At 37.1% G+C, this 15,965-nt stretch overlaps 1 long non-coding RNA gene across 1 annotated transcript in view; it reads left to right on the forward strand.

The window, feature by feature from the left end:
- The first annotated feature begins 2,812 nt into the window (after nucleotides 1–2,812).
- The window catches only part of LOC119535520, a 58,735-nt gene continuing 45,582 nt past the window's right edge, over nucleotides 2,813–15,965 (forward strand). The window contains exon 1 of the long non-coding RNA XR_005217191.1: nucleotides 2,813–3,086. This is a non-coding gene — a long non-coding RNA (uncharacterized LOC119535520). The remainder of the gene's footprint in view (nucleotides 3,087–15,965) is intronic.

Raw genomic sequence — 15,965 nt, forward strand, 5'->3', positions numbered from 1 at the left:
CTTGGAACAGCTCTTGAAGCACTCTAGGTTCTAAGGAGCACATTTGAAATCAAATACTCTGCATTATCAGGTCCTTTCTAAATCTCAGATGTCATAAAAGCAGAGATAAAATATTTAGCCCTAATAATGAATTGCCCGCACCCTTTCTGTGCACCATTCATTCATTTATTCATTTATTGATTTACACTTCATAACTTTTTATAAGCCTTGCCTTGTTTCTTATGCTGTTTCTTTCTTTCTTTCTTTCTTTCTTTCTTTTTAATGGATTGGTTGTGAAATTTGACATCTTCCCTCACTCCTGCTTTTCTAGCCATGCCCTTGGCTTCTCTTTTGCCCACTTGCTCTTAGAAACTCATACTGCTCCTGGCCAATACAATGCTGGGTTTCCTTTTTCTTAGCTGTGTGCAGCCATCTCTTGAGTTACATCTCAATGGTCTAGCCTCAAACCTAAGGGGGTCAGCATTTGTATTGAGGATGAATTGATCACAGTTTACAAGATATTCAGGAAGCCCGAGGATCCTTTCCTGACTGGATCTTGGATGAGTGGCAAAACTGTAAGTGTTTTTGATTTGTTACAGGATTGTGTTTAGATATGGTTAAAATGAAGGCAAAAAAATGACTTAAGTTAAATGGTCCTGACACACGTATTTTCTAATCTACTGTCTCAACAAATTCATTATGGCCTCTTATAGTCACACAATCATGGAATCATCAGGGAAAGTGACCTTAGCTTTGCCCCTGAAATGACTTTGTCCCAGAAATGTTTTCCTCAGCTATGACCTCCCACTGTGTCACTGGGCCTCCCCCTCCCCAGTAAAATGTGCAAAGAGAAGACTTACATGAAAATATTAGGAATGAGTTATTATTAATATTGATGGAATATTGCCAATATTTTAAATTCTTATTTTTATTTTCAAATTTTATATATCAAATAAATTCTGCTTTAAAAATTTGAAAAATAATTTATGTAATTAGAAATAAAATTTAAAAGAATCTGCCTGAGAAGATAAAGAGAAAAGTCTTCTGTTATTCTTCCTCTTTCATAAACTGTGAAGAAATTTGTTGAAAAGAAATAAAAATGCTATAGACTACCAATTTGGTCAACCAAAATAAGTATCTCTAAGGTATAACAGTGTCCTGTGGACAATTCTTCCATGCTTCAGACTTACAAACTTGCAACTATGTGTTTCAGTGCTCATTGATGCATAGTCAAAAGAGACATTCTCTTCTCTTGAAACTATTTTCAATAATATGATATATAATAATTTAAGTATGCTACACTTCTTCTCTTTTGTTATTAGGAATCACATGCAACAATATTTATCGGAATCCCTGTACTTACAAGGCACAATTGCGTAGCAAAACCGAAAACAGCAAGTGTCTCTGTGAAATTCCATGTATTGTACACCCCCCTGGCTTTTGGTAGAGGTATGCAGTCAGCTCAAGACACCACTGCAGGAAGGCAGCTGGGCAACTAAATATGCAACCTCACTCTCCTGCCTTCTTCCAATCTGCAAAAACTCACCATTGGCTGAACACTACTGGGATCTAGAGGATTGAGTAGCGAAAAATACAACCCATACAATTAATGCAATACAGGCACAGAGCAGGGCAGAGGAGGGTGGAGAGGGGTTTTAGAAACAAATGGAAGATTTTCATCAGAGTTGCTAAAACTCTTCTCTGAAGCACTTGGAATAGATGTGTTGCCCAAGTTGCATGTTGTTATTGCTTTTCAGATTTGATTGTGTCTACCTATTATTACGTGCCCTGCTGAAAAACCACCAGCAGGCCTCCCCTGGACTCATCAGGGCTTACTGCTGTAAAATACATGACATGCAAGAGCATGGAATGGGTGCTTCATGCAGGTAACCAAATCCCAAGAAGGGTGGAGAAGGAAGGGGTTGATCCATATAAGCCTAGTGACGCTACATGTTTGACACTGTTCTCCCCTGGGGAAGAGACGATGAAAGTGACAGTAACTTGATCATTGGGTTACAGTGGGGACAGACAAAACTCTGCAGTGTAAAAGAAAGCTTGCCTTGTGAATATCAAGCAATCTGTGGGTGACGTTTTTGAACTATGCAAACATCCAGGCTCCATTCTCTTTTACTTCAAGGTTTTAGCAGCCATTGACAATCCTTGCCCTAAACAAACATTTTCCTAAAAATGGCAAAATCATCCAATCTCAATTCTGCCATTGCTTCTGCATTCATTAGCTGCCATTCTTATCAACCCGTGCTTCTTGGATTCCTGGGATCAAGGCCTTTAATTTTTTTTTTTCCTTCTAAATTTACCAACATTCAGATTAAGCTGTTAGCATAATAGCCATCTCCAACAGTGGCAAATCATTATTATTTTCTTGCTATTTTTAAAACAACTTTAACATTTGAATACCTTTGTGGGCAAAAGGTGAACAAAACCTATTCATCACCTGCATGAGAATTTGATCTGTTAACGTCTCAGCTACTTGCCTGGAAACAGGAAAAGAGGGAAGGTTACTAAACAATACCGAGTATGGTAAAATTGAACACTCCTTGGAAAATTTAATCTGGGTTTGAAAAATAATAAATACCTGATAGGAAGGCATATTTTTGGCTTCCTGTGTCCTAGAGACCCTGGAAGCTATGCCCATGGTGTTGTTGGAAGAGACATTAGTTCTGGTAGGGAGTGAGGCGAATAAAGACACAGCAGGTTTCACACTTCTGCTTGTGGATTTCATCTGCTTGCACCTGGGTGCACTGATGTGTGGCTGCTGCAGAGCTCCCACCAGAGGGATAGCTGATGCACCCTTCTGGCAGCTGAGAGAGTCCTGCCCTATATCCTCCTATGCAGACCGGTCCATGCATGGCCTGTGGTAGTCCAATGAGTCTGAGTGTCTAGTTGGACCTAAGACCCTTTGTTGGGTATTACAGGGCTCCCCTGTACAGTGCGAAAATAAGATGTCCTAGCAATCATCTACTTATCCCCTCTTCAGCCAAGAATTAGATTTCTCTGTGAAGTTCCATGGAGAAATATGTTTAGAAAATTAAAGATGGACTTCAGGAGTGCTCATTGCTGTTGGAATATCAGGCTTCGAGGGTTCTTCGGTGAGTAGGAAAAAAAAATATATGTATATGTATATATTTTAAAAACCCTGAATCCTTGATACCAATTCCCATTTAAATTTAACATTGGGGAGATGTGCCGTAAGTTATTTAATATTTCTTGTGGATCTTTTCTCTTATACTGAAACCTTGCGAGCTAATACTAAGATAATTACTTATTCTTTTTATCCTATAGTATAATTTTGAAATAACTATGCCAGAAATTCTACAGACAAAAGACTATGGAATACAGTATGTTTTTGTGTTATTGATCTTTTGCACCTTAGTGTATAATCCACTAAGTTGTCACAAACATGGTGGTGCACTCCAGGTCACTAGATACAGTACTTTTGTCTTTGTGGTTATAGTATCAATTTGATATCAAATTGTTTCTTTTATCAGCTTGTACTCAAATTATGGTTCTTATTTAATAGCAAAAACATTTATGAGGCTCTGTGTCAAAACTGTGTTACAAATGTATACTCTAAGAAGCCTCAACCCCATTCCTCTTGCTGACTACAATGAAGAATTTTATTAGCTTCTTGTTTATTCTTTTAATATTTATTTTTGCATAATATAATTTACATTTTGAATATGACAATATGATCAATATGATATGGTATGATATAATGTAATATTATTTAAAATATACATATACTTCAATTTCTACTGCCAGCACATTTATTTTCTCCTAATGCACTGTGCTTTCCAAGCCAAACAATTTTCTGTTTTCCCCTACCTTTATTCATATTCTTTTTTTATAAGAGAAGTTATGAATTTACAAAACAGTCATGCATAAAATATGGGATTCCTATACACCACACCACCACCAACACTTTGCATTGGTGTGGAACATTTGTTACTATCGATGACAGCACTTTTTTTTGTTTATAGGTGTACTGTTTTTTTTAACAGTAGTTAACTTTGTTACAATTGATGAAAGATTATTAAAATAGTTCTATCTATTGTCCATTATTTACATTAGGTGTATTTTTCCTATATATCACTCTATTATTGCCACCATGTATTAGTATTATACATTTTTTATAACCCTTGAAAGAATATTCTTATAATTGTACTATTGACTACACTACATCTTCTACAATAGGACTGTGCTGTGCAGTCCTATATTTTATCTTTTAATATTTATTATAGTAATATATAAACCCTAAAGTTTCCTCTTTTATTCATATTCTCCTGTATAGTTCAGTGCTGTTGATTACATTCACAATAATATGCTACCATCACTGCCATCCATTTCCAACCCTTTGCTATCAGCCTAAATAGCAATTCTGTACAAGTTAAGCACCAACTCCCCATTCTCAAACCCCAATCTATTTACTGGTTACCTATATTCTAGATTCTAACTTTTTGAGCTTGCCTATGGACACAATATATGCTTCCATCTTTTGGCAATTGTGAATAATGATGCTGGGGACATCAGTGTGCAAGTGTCTGTTTCAGTCCTTGCTCTCACTTCTCCTGGGTATATACCTAGGATTGCCAGATCACATGGAAATCCTATACTTAGCTTCCTGAGGAGCTGCCAACTGTCTTCCACAGTGGCTGCACCATTTTACCCTCCCACCAACAACGAATAAGTGTTCCTGTTTCTCTATATCCTCTCCAACACTTTTAGCTCTTTGTTTTTCAACAATGGTCATCTAGTAGGTGTGCAATATTTCATTGTGATTTTGATTTGCATTTCCTTGATAGCTAGTGATGTTGACCATCTTTTCATGTGTTTATCAGCCATTTGTATTTCCTTTTTGGAGAAACATCTATTTAACTCTTTTGCCTGTTTTTAAATTGGGTTGTTTGCCTTTTCATTGTTGAGTTATAGGATTCCTTTACATATTCTAGATATAGGACCCTTATTGGATATGTGATTTCCAAATATTTTCTCCCATTGTGGGGGTTGTCTTTTAACCTTTTGGACAACGTTTTTTGATGCACAAAAGTTATTAATTTTAAAGAGGTTCCATTTATTTTTTTCTTTCATTGTTTGTGTTTTGGGTGTAAAGTCTAAGAAACCATTACCTCCAAAAGATATTGAAGATGCTTCCCTACATTTTCTTCTAAGAGTTTTATGGTGCTGCCTGTTATATTTTGGTCTTTCATTCATTTTGAGTTAATTTTTGTATATAGTGTAAGATAGGGCCCCTCTTTCATTCTTTTGCGTATGGATATCCAGTTCTCCCAGATCCATTTTTTTTTGAAGAGACTATTGTGTCCCAGTTGAGTGGACTTGGCAGCCTTGTCAAATACCAATTGGCCATAGATGTGAGGATCTATTTCTGAACTCTTAATTTGATACCATTGGTCAATATATCTATCTTTATGTTAATATCATGCTTTGTTGACTACTGTAGCTTTGTAATGTGCTTTAAAGTGAGAAAGTGTGAGTCCTCTAAATTTGTTCTTTCCAAGATGTTTTTGGCTATTTGGGGATGTTTACATTTCCAAAACTTTGATAACTGACTTTTCCATTTCTGCAAAGTAAGCTGTTGGAATTTTGATTGGGATTGCATTGGTTCTGTAAATCAATTTGGTTAGAATTGACATCTTAATGAAAATTAGTCTTCTGATCCATGAGCACAGACTGTCCTTCCATTTATTTAGGTCTTCTTTTCTTTCTTTTAGCAATGTCTTATTGTTTACTGTTGGTAAGCCCTTTATGTCCTTGGTTACATTTATTTCAACTTTTTTGATTCTTATAGTTGCTATTGTATATGGAATTTTTTTCTTAATTTCTTCCTTAGATTGTTCATTACTAGTGTACAGAAACACTACTTATTTTGAGTGTCGATCTTGCATCCTGCCACTTTGCTGAACTAGTTTATTGGCTTTAGTAGCTTCCTTATAGAATTTTCAGGACTTTCTACATATAGGATAATGTCATCTGCAAAAAGTGAAAATCTTACTTCTTCCCTTCTTCCTTTCCAATGTGGATGCCTTTTACTTCTTTTTCTTGCCTAATTGTTCTAGCTAGAACTTCTATCACAATGGTGAGTAACATGGAGAGAGCAGGCATCCTTGTTTTGCCCAGATCTTAGAGGGAAGGCTTTCAGTCTTTCACCATTGAGTATGATGTTAGCTGTGGGTTTTTAATATATGTCCTTCATCATGTTGAGGAAGTTCCTCCTATTCCTATTTTTTGAAGTGCTTTTATCAAGAAAGTTTGCTGGATTTTGTCAAATGCATTTTCTGCATCAACCATGATGGTAAAGATACCACAAGAAATGAAAATTATGGATCAATTTATCTAATGAATAGAGATGGAAAAATCCTCAACAAAATATTTGAAAATTGAATCCAACAGCATATTAAAAGAATTATACACAAGGATCAAATGGCTTCTATTCCAGGTATGCGAGGATGGTTCAAGACAAGGAAATCAATTAATGTACTACACTGTATTAACAAATTGAAGGAAAAAAAACAACACATGATCATCTCAATTAACACAGACAAGGTATTAATACTCTCTTGATGTAGCAAATTAAAAATGGTAGAACAAGCAGATCACCCAAATTTAGAGTTACTTGTGAATCTAAAATGGCAATGTGAAAGTGCATGGAACTCAAAATACTTTGAAACAGGAAGGAAAAGGAAGTTAAGAAAGAGGGAAGAAAGGAGAGAGAGACAGAGAGAGATACTAACCTCCACGGGACTCAGATTCATTCCTGTCTAATGGGTTAGCAAAAGCTCCCACCTCATGGAGTTACGTAAGAATTAAATGAGATAAATAAAGATAGATAACAGAACAGTAGGAAAACAGAGGGAAAGATTCTTTCAGACAGTGGAGGTCTTGAAACTTGAAGATAGAAGATAAGTCGTTAGAAAAGAAGAGAGTAAAGTTTGTTCAAGTGGAGATCAGTACAAGAGCAAATTAATTCAGTTGGGGAAAGTTTAGATTTAGGGCATTTCTGGACTTATTTGAGGATACCCTCTTCCTCCAAATGCAGTGGGAACAAGACATATAAAGGACCCTAAATCCAGGTGAGGAGACCTGTATGAAATGCTTCAAATCAGATGATTAGGTCTTTTCTTAGAAAAGCTGAGGGATTATGGAATTTGAGAGTTTGGTCTGTTGCATTAAGTTAACTATGGGGTCAAGGAAGCTATGTCTTCTCAATGACCCAGTTGAAGCCCATTAATGCTCCATAAGAACATAGTGTTCCAGTTACCTAAAGGGAACCAGTACTGCAGGAGCCCCCAAAATGACATGAGGAAGGCAGAGGGAAGAATCAAAGGCAGAAATGGAGGACTTAAATGTGACATTTATCCTGGGGAAGGTCTGTCATGAAGCACTAATGATTTCTTTGTTTGAGAATGGGAAGAACTTGGAATGTTAGAATTCCTTGTAGGAGAGAAAAGCAGTCCCCACAGATATATTTGTATGCCCTTAATCCAAAGTGGATTTACCAATAAAAAGCAAGCCACTGTCACTTCAATTCCAGTTGCTGTGAGTACACAAGACCCTCTTTGTTTCATTTCCTGAAGCCATTTGTGCAGTTGTTTCACTCAATTTTTCCCCATTGTGGCACTTTGTGCTTGTTGACAGAACCTCTTTCCTTTGGTCAAAACTTTAGAATTCTTATATCTCTGATTAATAAATTTCTTGCTTTGAAAAAGAAAACTATAGCCATATAAAGTTTGTCCATCGGTTTTAACAAAAATGTGTAATGTCAGATATCACCAACTTAGATGAGATCAACTATTGCTCACTACCTGTTCTTCACAATGTGTGGTGTCCGAGCATTGACTTTAAATTTCAAGAAAAATGATTACTTGGAATTATGCTCAGTTGTTGGCATTTTGTATTAGAGGAGACCCTTGACATTTGCAGATTTACTATTCTAAGTTTTGTCTATTCATGAACTAATATGTCATGTAATTTGTAATTTTGCTGAGGCATGAATTTAAATATCACACACTGCAAGGCTGGCAGTAACTCTTAGGTTGCTAAAAACTGTGTTTCTTTTTGATAAATGATCCCTAAAACTAAACTAGGCTATTGTGATATTAGGAAATTTGAGAATTCTTGCAGTTCTCACGAGTTGCTTAAGACACTCAACAGAGCTCTCCTATGTATCTTAATAAGTCATATAGATGAATGCAGAATGGATTGCTCAGCAGAGAAAAAAACAAATTACTGTTCAATTCTAGGGCATTCAGTACTATTGAAATTGCAGCAAGAATTGGGGTAACTAGTTACGAGCTACAAATGAAGAAATTGGTAGTGTGTTTCAGGGAGTTTGTAATTCATCTGGAAGGTAAAGATGCACTTAGATGAGTGTACTAGGTTAACGGAAGTGAGAGTTCAAAGGCCCTCTTGATGAATATCACTTTGTCACCCACTGTTCCAATTTTTTTTCTACCCTTGTCCTTTTATGTCAGGTCAGTCTTTTTGTTTGTTGTATAGCAGAGTTCTCAGTTTTCATATTTCTTAATTACATGTCTGCAATTATAAAATGTCAGCCTTTAAAATGCAGATTCAATCATCAATATGCCAATAGCCTAGATATTTCTATTCTTTTCAGAAGAGAACTGAAACTGTTTTTGCTCTTGTTTCCAAGTAATTAAAAAAATGCCTGCTACATAACACCTTTTCTCTGTGTTCATGTTTGAAAGAGTTTTCTGAACCTTCACATCTTAGGCTCTAAAACAGATCTTCTAAGTTAATGTCTTTTGAAAGACCACCTACCATTGCTTAAAAGTTTTTTATTGCAGGAGAACCTAAGTTGGTGGCTAGAGAGACAGGGCAAAAAAATACCTCTGTGAAAAATACTAGATAAAAGCCAGAAAGCAACTCAGAACATCAATTCCAGTGATGCACCAGCTGGACAAGGTCTGCTAAATCCACAGGGACCATGCACTTGGTGACACTGGGAGTCTGAGTTTTGAATCGAGTGAGTAAGCCTGCTGAATATCTAGCAGCTATGCTGCAGTATGGGGAAACTGTGGGTTGGCATTTGGAGACAGACTAGTTCTTTTTAAAAAAACCCAAAAGTAGCTGCAGATACAGCAGTGAGAACCACACAGTGACGCTCAACAGGAACGAGCTGTGCGAACACCTCAATATCTGACGTGGAAGAAAGTCTTTCACACACCTGCTGCAGTTGTTTCAGAGCGAAGAAGGCAGAGGTTAGCCAAAAGGGGAAAAAAACCATGCCCTTTGCAGCTATCTTCCCAGCGGGCTGGAAACGCTCCTGCCTGGTGCAGGCACCTCTGGCCAGAGCCATGCCAAAAAACCCAGTGTGACAGGAAGTGTTTCCAGCAGCTCACACACACACCACAGTATCAGGAGTGGACAATAGCCTTTCGCACACCCACAGCTAATTGTTCTGGAGCTGGGAAGGCAGAGCTGTGTGAAAAGGGGGAAATTAACACACCCCATTCAGCCATCCTTACAGCAGGCTGGGAACGCCCCTACATGGCCCGGCGGCCCAGAACTTCCCTTGAGGGACAGCATGCACTTGTGACGTAGCACAACCTTCCCTCAGCAGAGGCCCTAGAAGGGCACGGCTTGGAAGGGGGATCCACTTGGAAACCCCAGGAACCATATGCCAATACCAAGGACTTGTGGGTCAGCGGCAGAGAGAATCTATGGCAAGACTGCAATGAAGGTTTAGATTCTTGCAACAGCCTTAAATCTCTGGGAACACCTAGGAGGTTTGATTATTAAAGCTGCCCTCCCTCCCTAACCACTCAGACACATGCCCCACATTCAGGGCAGACAGCACCAACAACACACCCAAACTTGGTGCACCAATTGGACCCCACAAGAATCAAACCCCCACACACGATTAAGACAAAGTTGGGGAGAACTGGCCTGAGGGGAATAGGTGGCTCATTGATGCCACCTACTGGTTAGTTAGAGAAAGTGTACTCCACCAAGCTGTAGATCTGACAAATTAGAGATTAGCCTTTGAATAATTCTACATATCCTAAAAGAACCCTACCAAGTAAAGCAAATGCCAAGAGGCCAAAAACAACAGAAAATTTTAAAGCATATGAAAAAAACAGACGATACGGATAACCCAAACCCAAACACCCAAATCAAAAGATCAGAGGAGACACAGTACTTGGAGCAATTAATCAAAGAACTAAAGAGAAACAATGAGAGCATGGCACAGGATATAAAGGACATGAAGAAGAGCATGGCACAGGATATAAAGGACATGAAGAAGACCCGAGAAGAGCATAAAGAAGAAATTGCAAGAGTAAATAAAAAAATAGATGATCTTATGGAAATAAAAGAAACGGCTGACCAATTAAAAAGATTCTGGATACTCTTAGTACAAGACTAGAGGAAGCTGAACAACAAATCAGTGACCTCGAGGACCACAGAAAGGAAAATGAAAGAACAAAAGAAAGAATGGGGAAAAAAATCAAAAAAATCAAAATGGACCTCAGGGATATGATAGATAAAATAAAACATCCAAATATAAGACTCATTGGTGTCCAAGAAGGGGAAGAGAAGGGTAAAGGTCTAGAAAGAGTACTCAAAGAAATTGTTGGGGAAAACTTCCCAAACCTTCTACACAATATAAATACACAAAGCATAAAGGCCCAGTGAACTCCAAATAGAATAAATCCAAATAAACCCACTCCAAGACATATTCTGATCAGACTGTCAGATACTGAAGAGAAGGAGCAAGTTCTGAAAGCAGCAAGAGAAAAGCAATTCAACACATACAAAGGAAACAACATAAGACTAAGTACTCAGTGGCCACCATGGAGGCAAGAAGGCAGTGGCATGACATATTTAAAATTCTGAGAGAGAAAAATTTCCAACCAAGAATACTTTATCCAGCAAAGCTCTCCTTCAAATTTCAGGGAGAGCTTACATTTTTCACAGACAAGCAAATGCTGAGAGGTTTTGCTAATAAATGACCTGCCCTACTTCAGATTCTAAAGGGAGCCCTACCAACAGAGAAACAAACAAAGGAGAGTGAGTTATAGATAATGGTTCAGTACTAAAGAGATTCAATATTGGTTCATTAAAGGACAATAAGAGAGGGAGGGAAAAAATATATCTGACAAACATAAACCAAAGGATAGGATGGCTGATTCAAGAAATGCCTTCACAGTAATAACATTGAATGTAAATGGATTAAACTCCCCAATTAAAAGATATAGATTGGCAGAGGGGATCAAAAAATATGAACCATCAATATGTTGCATACATGAGACTCATCTTAGACACAGGGGCACAAAGAAATTGAAAGTGAAAGGATAAAAAATATTTCATGCAAGCTACAGCCAAAAGAAAGCAGGAGTAGCAATATTAATCTCAGATAAAATAGACTTTAAATGCCAGGATGTTATGAGAGACAAAGAAGGCCATGACATTCTAATAAAAGGGGCAATTCAACAAGAAGAAATAACAATCATAAATGTTTATGCACCCAATCAAGGTGCCACAAAATACATGAGAGAAACACTGGCAAAACTAAAGGAAGCAATGTCTGTTTCCACAATAATTGTGGGAGACTTCAACAAATCACTGTCTCCTATAGATAGATCAACCAGACAGAAGACCAATAAGGAAATTGAAAACCTAAACAATCAGATAAATGAATTTGATTTAACAGACATATAGAACATCACATCCCAAATCACCAGGGTGCACATTGTTCTCTAGTGATCACGGAACTTTCTCCAGAATAGACCATATGCTGGGACATAAAACAAGCCTCAATAAATTTAAATAAAAATTGAAATTATTCAAAGCACATTCTCTGACCACAATGGCACAGTTAGAAGTCAATAACCATCAGAGACTTAGAAAATTCACAAACAGTTGGAGGTTAAAAATGAGGGGAAATGAAAATATTCCCAGATAATCAAAAGCTGAGGGACTTCACCAGTAAGTAGATCAGTCCTATAAGAAATGCTAAAGGGAATTGAGCAAGCAGAAAGGAAGGGACACTAAACAATTGACTGAAACCACATGAAGGAATAAAGATTTCCAGTAAAGATCACCTAGTAAATACCAATACTACTGTATTTTTGATTTGTAGCTCCACTATTTACTTCCTACAGGATCTAAAATACAAAAAGTATAATGATAAATCTGTGGTTTTGGACTCAATGTAAAATATGTAATTTTTGACAAGAACTACATAAAGGTGGAGGAATGGAGGAGTATAGGAACATAGTTTATGTGTCCTATTGAAGTTAAGTGGGTATCAAAGAAAACAAGATTGTTATAGATTAAGGATTTTAAATTTTAGCCCCATGGTAAACACAAAGAAAGTATCAGGGAATATGATAATAGAGATGAAAAATAGTGTATGGTTTACGAGAAGTGGGGGAAGGGGCAATGGGGAGTCAATAAGAAATGAGTGTAGAGTTTCTGTTTGAGGTGAAGGGGAATTTCTAGTAATGGATGGTGGGAAGGTGATGGCATTACAACATTGTGAATGTGATTAATCCCACTAAATGGAATGCTTGGGAGGGGTTGGAATGGGAAGATTTATGCTGTATATATGTTTCCACAATTGAAAAAAAAAAGACAGTTTAAATAGATAATGACAATTAAATGCCATAGATGATCCTGGATGAGATCTAAGGATAGAGGAGACAAGGCTCAAATGGACACAATTGGGACATAAGAAAAAATGAAATATAGAATGTAAGCTTTATATCAATGTTAAATTTCTTGACTCTCTTAACTACACTTACTGTGATTACATAAATGAATATTCTTGTTCATAGAAAATGTATATGTGAATTACATTATTTGTTCAAGGATATGTGCAACTTGCTCTCATATGTTCAGAAGACAGAGCAATAGATGATGGATGATAGGGAGGGAAGGAGGGAGGGAGGGAAAGAAAGAAATGGTAAAGTGACAAAATATTAAAGTTAGTGGATCTGGGTATCAGTGGAGGGGGGTTGGGGCAGGCTGGAGTTCTGTGTATGGGGTTTGTATTATTTTTGCAACTGTCCTGTAAGTTTGAATTTATTGCAAAATAAAATGTAAAAAAAAAAGTTTTTTATTGCTTCTTGGAAGCAGATCTTGCTGATTACATCTCTTGTCATTAAATCTTTGTCTTCACCAACTGTGGTGCTCTCATGTAGAACAGAAATAACAGAATTTAGGAGAAAAGGGCTTGATACATTGAGATCAGGAAGTTTTAGATTTCCTCCATTAAATCTACAATACCTCCCCTGACTATACTATAAAATATGACATACAGAGGCTGTATCTTGTTCATCCTTGGTTCTTACAGTGCTGGTACCAGTACTTACTATAAGGATGCTCAATAAACATTTGTGGCATGTCCACGATAGGTATCAAATTTAAATGCTTTTGGATGGCCTGACTATTAGCTTCTACAAGAGGCATTCTATAACTTCTGGCCTCACTACAGATGTCTTCATTCAGAAGTAATCTCCCATAAAATGCTCTTTATCAGATCAAGTTATGGAGGTTCTCCCCAAAATAGTCTTTTGATGAGTTGTTGCGATGCACATAAAATGTAATGATAAAAATCTGTATGCTTGAATTGTAACTCTTGATAATAAAATCACTACCATTATATACTGGTCTATTCAAAACACTGTGGCTAATTAGGTTCACACACCTGACAGATGGCTTTTCTCTCTTAAATTGATTAAAAGCAATTTAATTACTGACAAAAGAATTCACAGCTAATTCAGGGGGAAAATATGAAATTGATGCATCTGATGAAAAGTGCTGTTATAACTTGGCATCTGAATATAGATTGCATGTGGTAATCTCTTTCTCTATACAAAATATTCATGTAAGAAGAACATTATTTACTGATTCATCAGCACTTCAAATGTCTCAATAATTAATTGTATATTTACAGAAAAAGATATGAAAATGAATTTTCTAAATTAGCTCTGATGATTTCAACTAATCATTACTTTATTGGATGTTTAGATTGAAATCTCCATTCTGCTATTACTAGATATGAAACCCAGTTTATTCGTCTGTAAAATGGAACAGATAATTAATTTGTCAGTGATGGTTAGGAAGATTTGGTGATACAAGGCTTGTAAGGCACTTAAGGCACTAAACAGATGTTAGAAAGATGTTAGCAATCATTGTTTTCATATTTCCATAATTATTATTCCCATGATTAAAGTAATATTTGTGAATAGGTATAATGACCAAATTACATCGTTAGAAAACAACCAAACAAACAAAGCTCGAGTGGCCCTGAAGTAGATCCTCAGACAAAAACTCCAATTAAATATATTCCCTTCACTCAAGGAACTAAAACTCTAGTAGAAAGGTTAAAACATCAAATTATTGAAATATAGATGGAGAGATAGGGTTAAATATAAAAGTATGTGCTGAGGGATCCCGATTAAGAGCTACTTAACCGAGGGACACTGGGAAGCCTGCCTGGAGGAGGTGTCACATGAGATGAGCTTTGAAGTTAAGGTAAGAGTTAGGGCACAAAATGGAATGTGGGAAAGGCACACCAAGGAGAAAAAATGTCACATTCAACGACACAGTGTGAGAGAGTTTAAAGCTTTCAGGAATTGAATGTATATTAATCTTGTCTGGGTTTTACATAGATAGATAAATCATGGATAAAAATTTCCACCCTAGAATGCTTATTATAACGGTCCCTAGATTGTAAGCTCTTACAGCAGTCACATCTATTTCTGAATTGTAATAGCTATCTCTGGATTCTAAGATGCTGATCCCTTTGTGTATAACCTGATCAATCCTTGGAACTTTGGGTATCTGTGTGACACCTGAAAATCAGAGCTAGAAATCGGCAGATATGAATGTCAGTATTAGCACATACAGCAATGTTTTAAAAAGCTGAAGAAGAGTCCAGACTTCAAATAGAGATATGAATGAAGCAGATGTGGTTAGGACTAGGGCAAATTGGATCAAAGGGTAAAGGATATACTGTGTTTTAAAACTCCAACTTCCATGTGAGACCAAGGGAAGAGATGTTTAGTTGGTGGAAGATCTACATTTCCTAAACAATTTAACTCATATGGTTTGTTCAAATACCATAATTACATGGAACTTTGATCAGGAAGTGAGACCTGGTAGATTTGTATAAGTTAGTGTGAAATAGCGACACATCCCAAAATAATTTGGGCAGAGAATAAAAATATATATGCAGGGCCCCCTGAGGAGCTGGGGGAAAATGCGGAGGTGTTAGGCTTCCTCACCTGGATTGTTGCTGATGTTCTCACAAACATTGAGGACTGAAAGTTTGGGATGCCGAGCCCTCTATCTTGGGACTTGCTCTTATGAAACTAGTTACTGTGAAGGAGAGGCTAAACTTGCTTATAATTGTGTCTAAGAGTCTCCCTCTGAGTACCTCTTTGTTGCTCATATGTGGCCCTCTCTCTCTAGCTAAGCCAACCTGGCGGGTGAATTCACTGTCCTCCCCCCTACATGGGACCTGACTCCCAGGGGTGTAAGTCTCCCTGGCAACGCAGGATATGACTCCCCAGGATGAATCTGGACCCAGCATTGTGGGATTGGGAACATCTTCTTGACCAAAAGGGGGATGTGAGATGAAACAAAATAGTTTCAGTGACTGAGAGATTCCAAATAGAGTTGAGAGGTCATTTTGGTGGACATTCTTATGCACTATATAGATAACCCTTTTTAGGTTTTAATGCATTGGAATAGCTAGAAGTAAATACCTTGACCTTGAAGATGATTGTATAACAATGTAACTTACACGGGGTGACAGTGTGATTGTGAAAGCCTTGTAGATCGCACTCCCTTTATCCAGTGTATGGATGGATGGGTAGAAAAATGGGGACAAAAACTAAATGAAAAATAGGGTGGGGATGGGATGGTTTGGATGTTCTTTTTCACTTTTATTTTTTATTATTTTTACTTTTTCTGGTGCAAGG

The sequence above is a fragment of the Choloepus didactylus genome, chromosome 5 (genome assembly GCF_015220235.1).
Source record: "Choloepus didactylus isolate mChoDid1 chromosome 5, mChoDid1.pri, whole genome shotgun sequence".
Classification (NCBI taxonomy): Eukaryota; Metazoa; Chordata; class Mammalia; order Pilosa; family Megalonychidae; genus Choloepus; species Choloepus didactylus.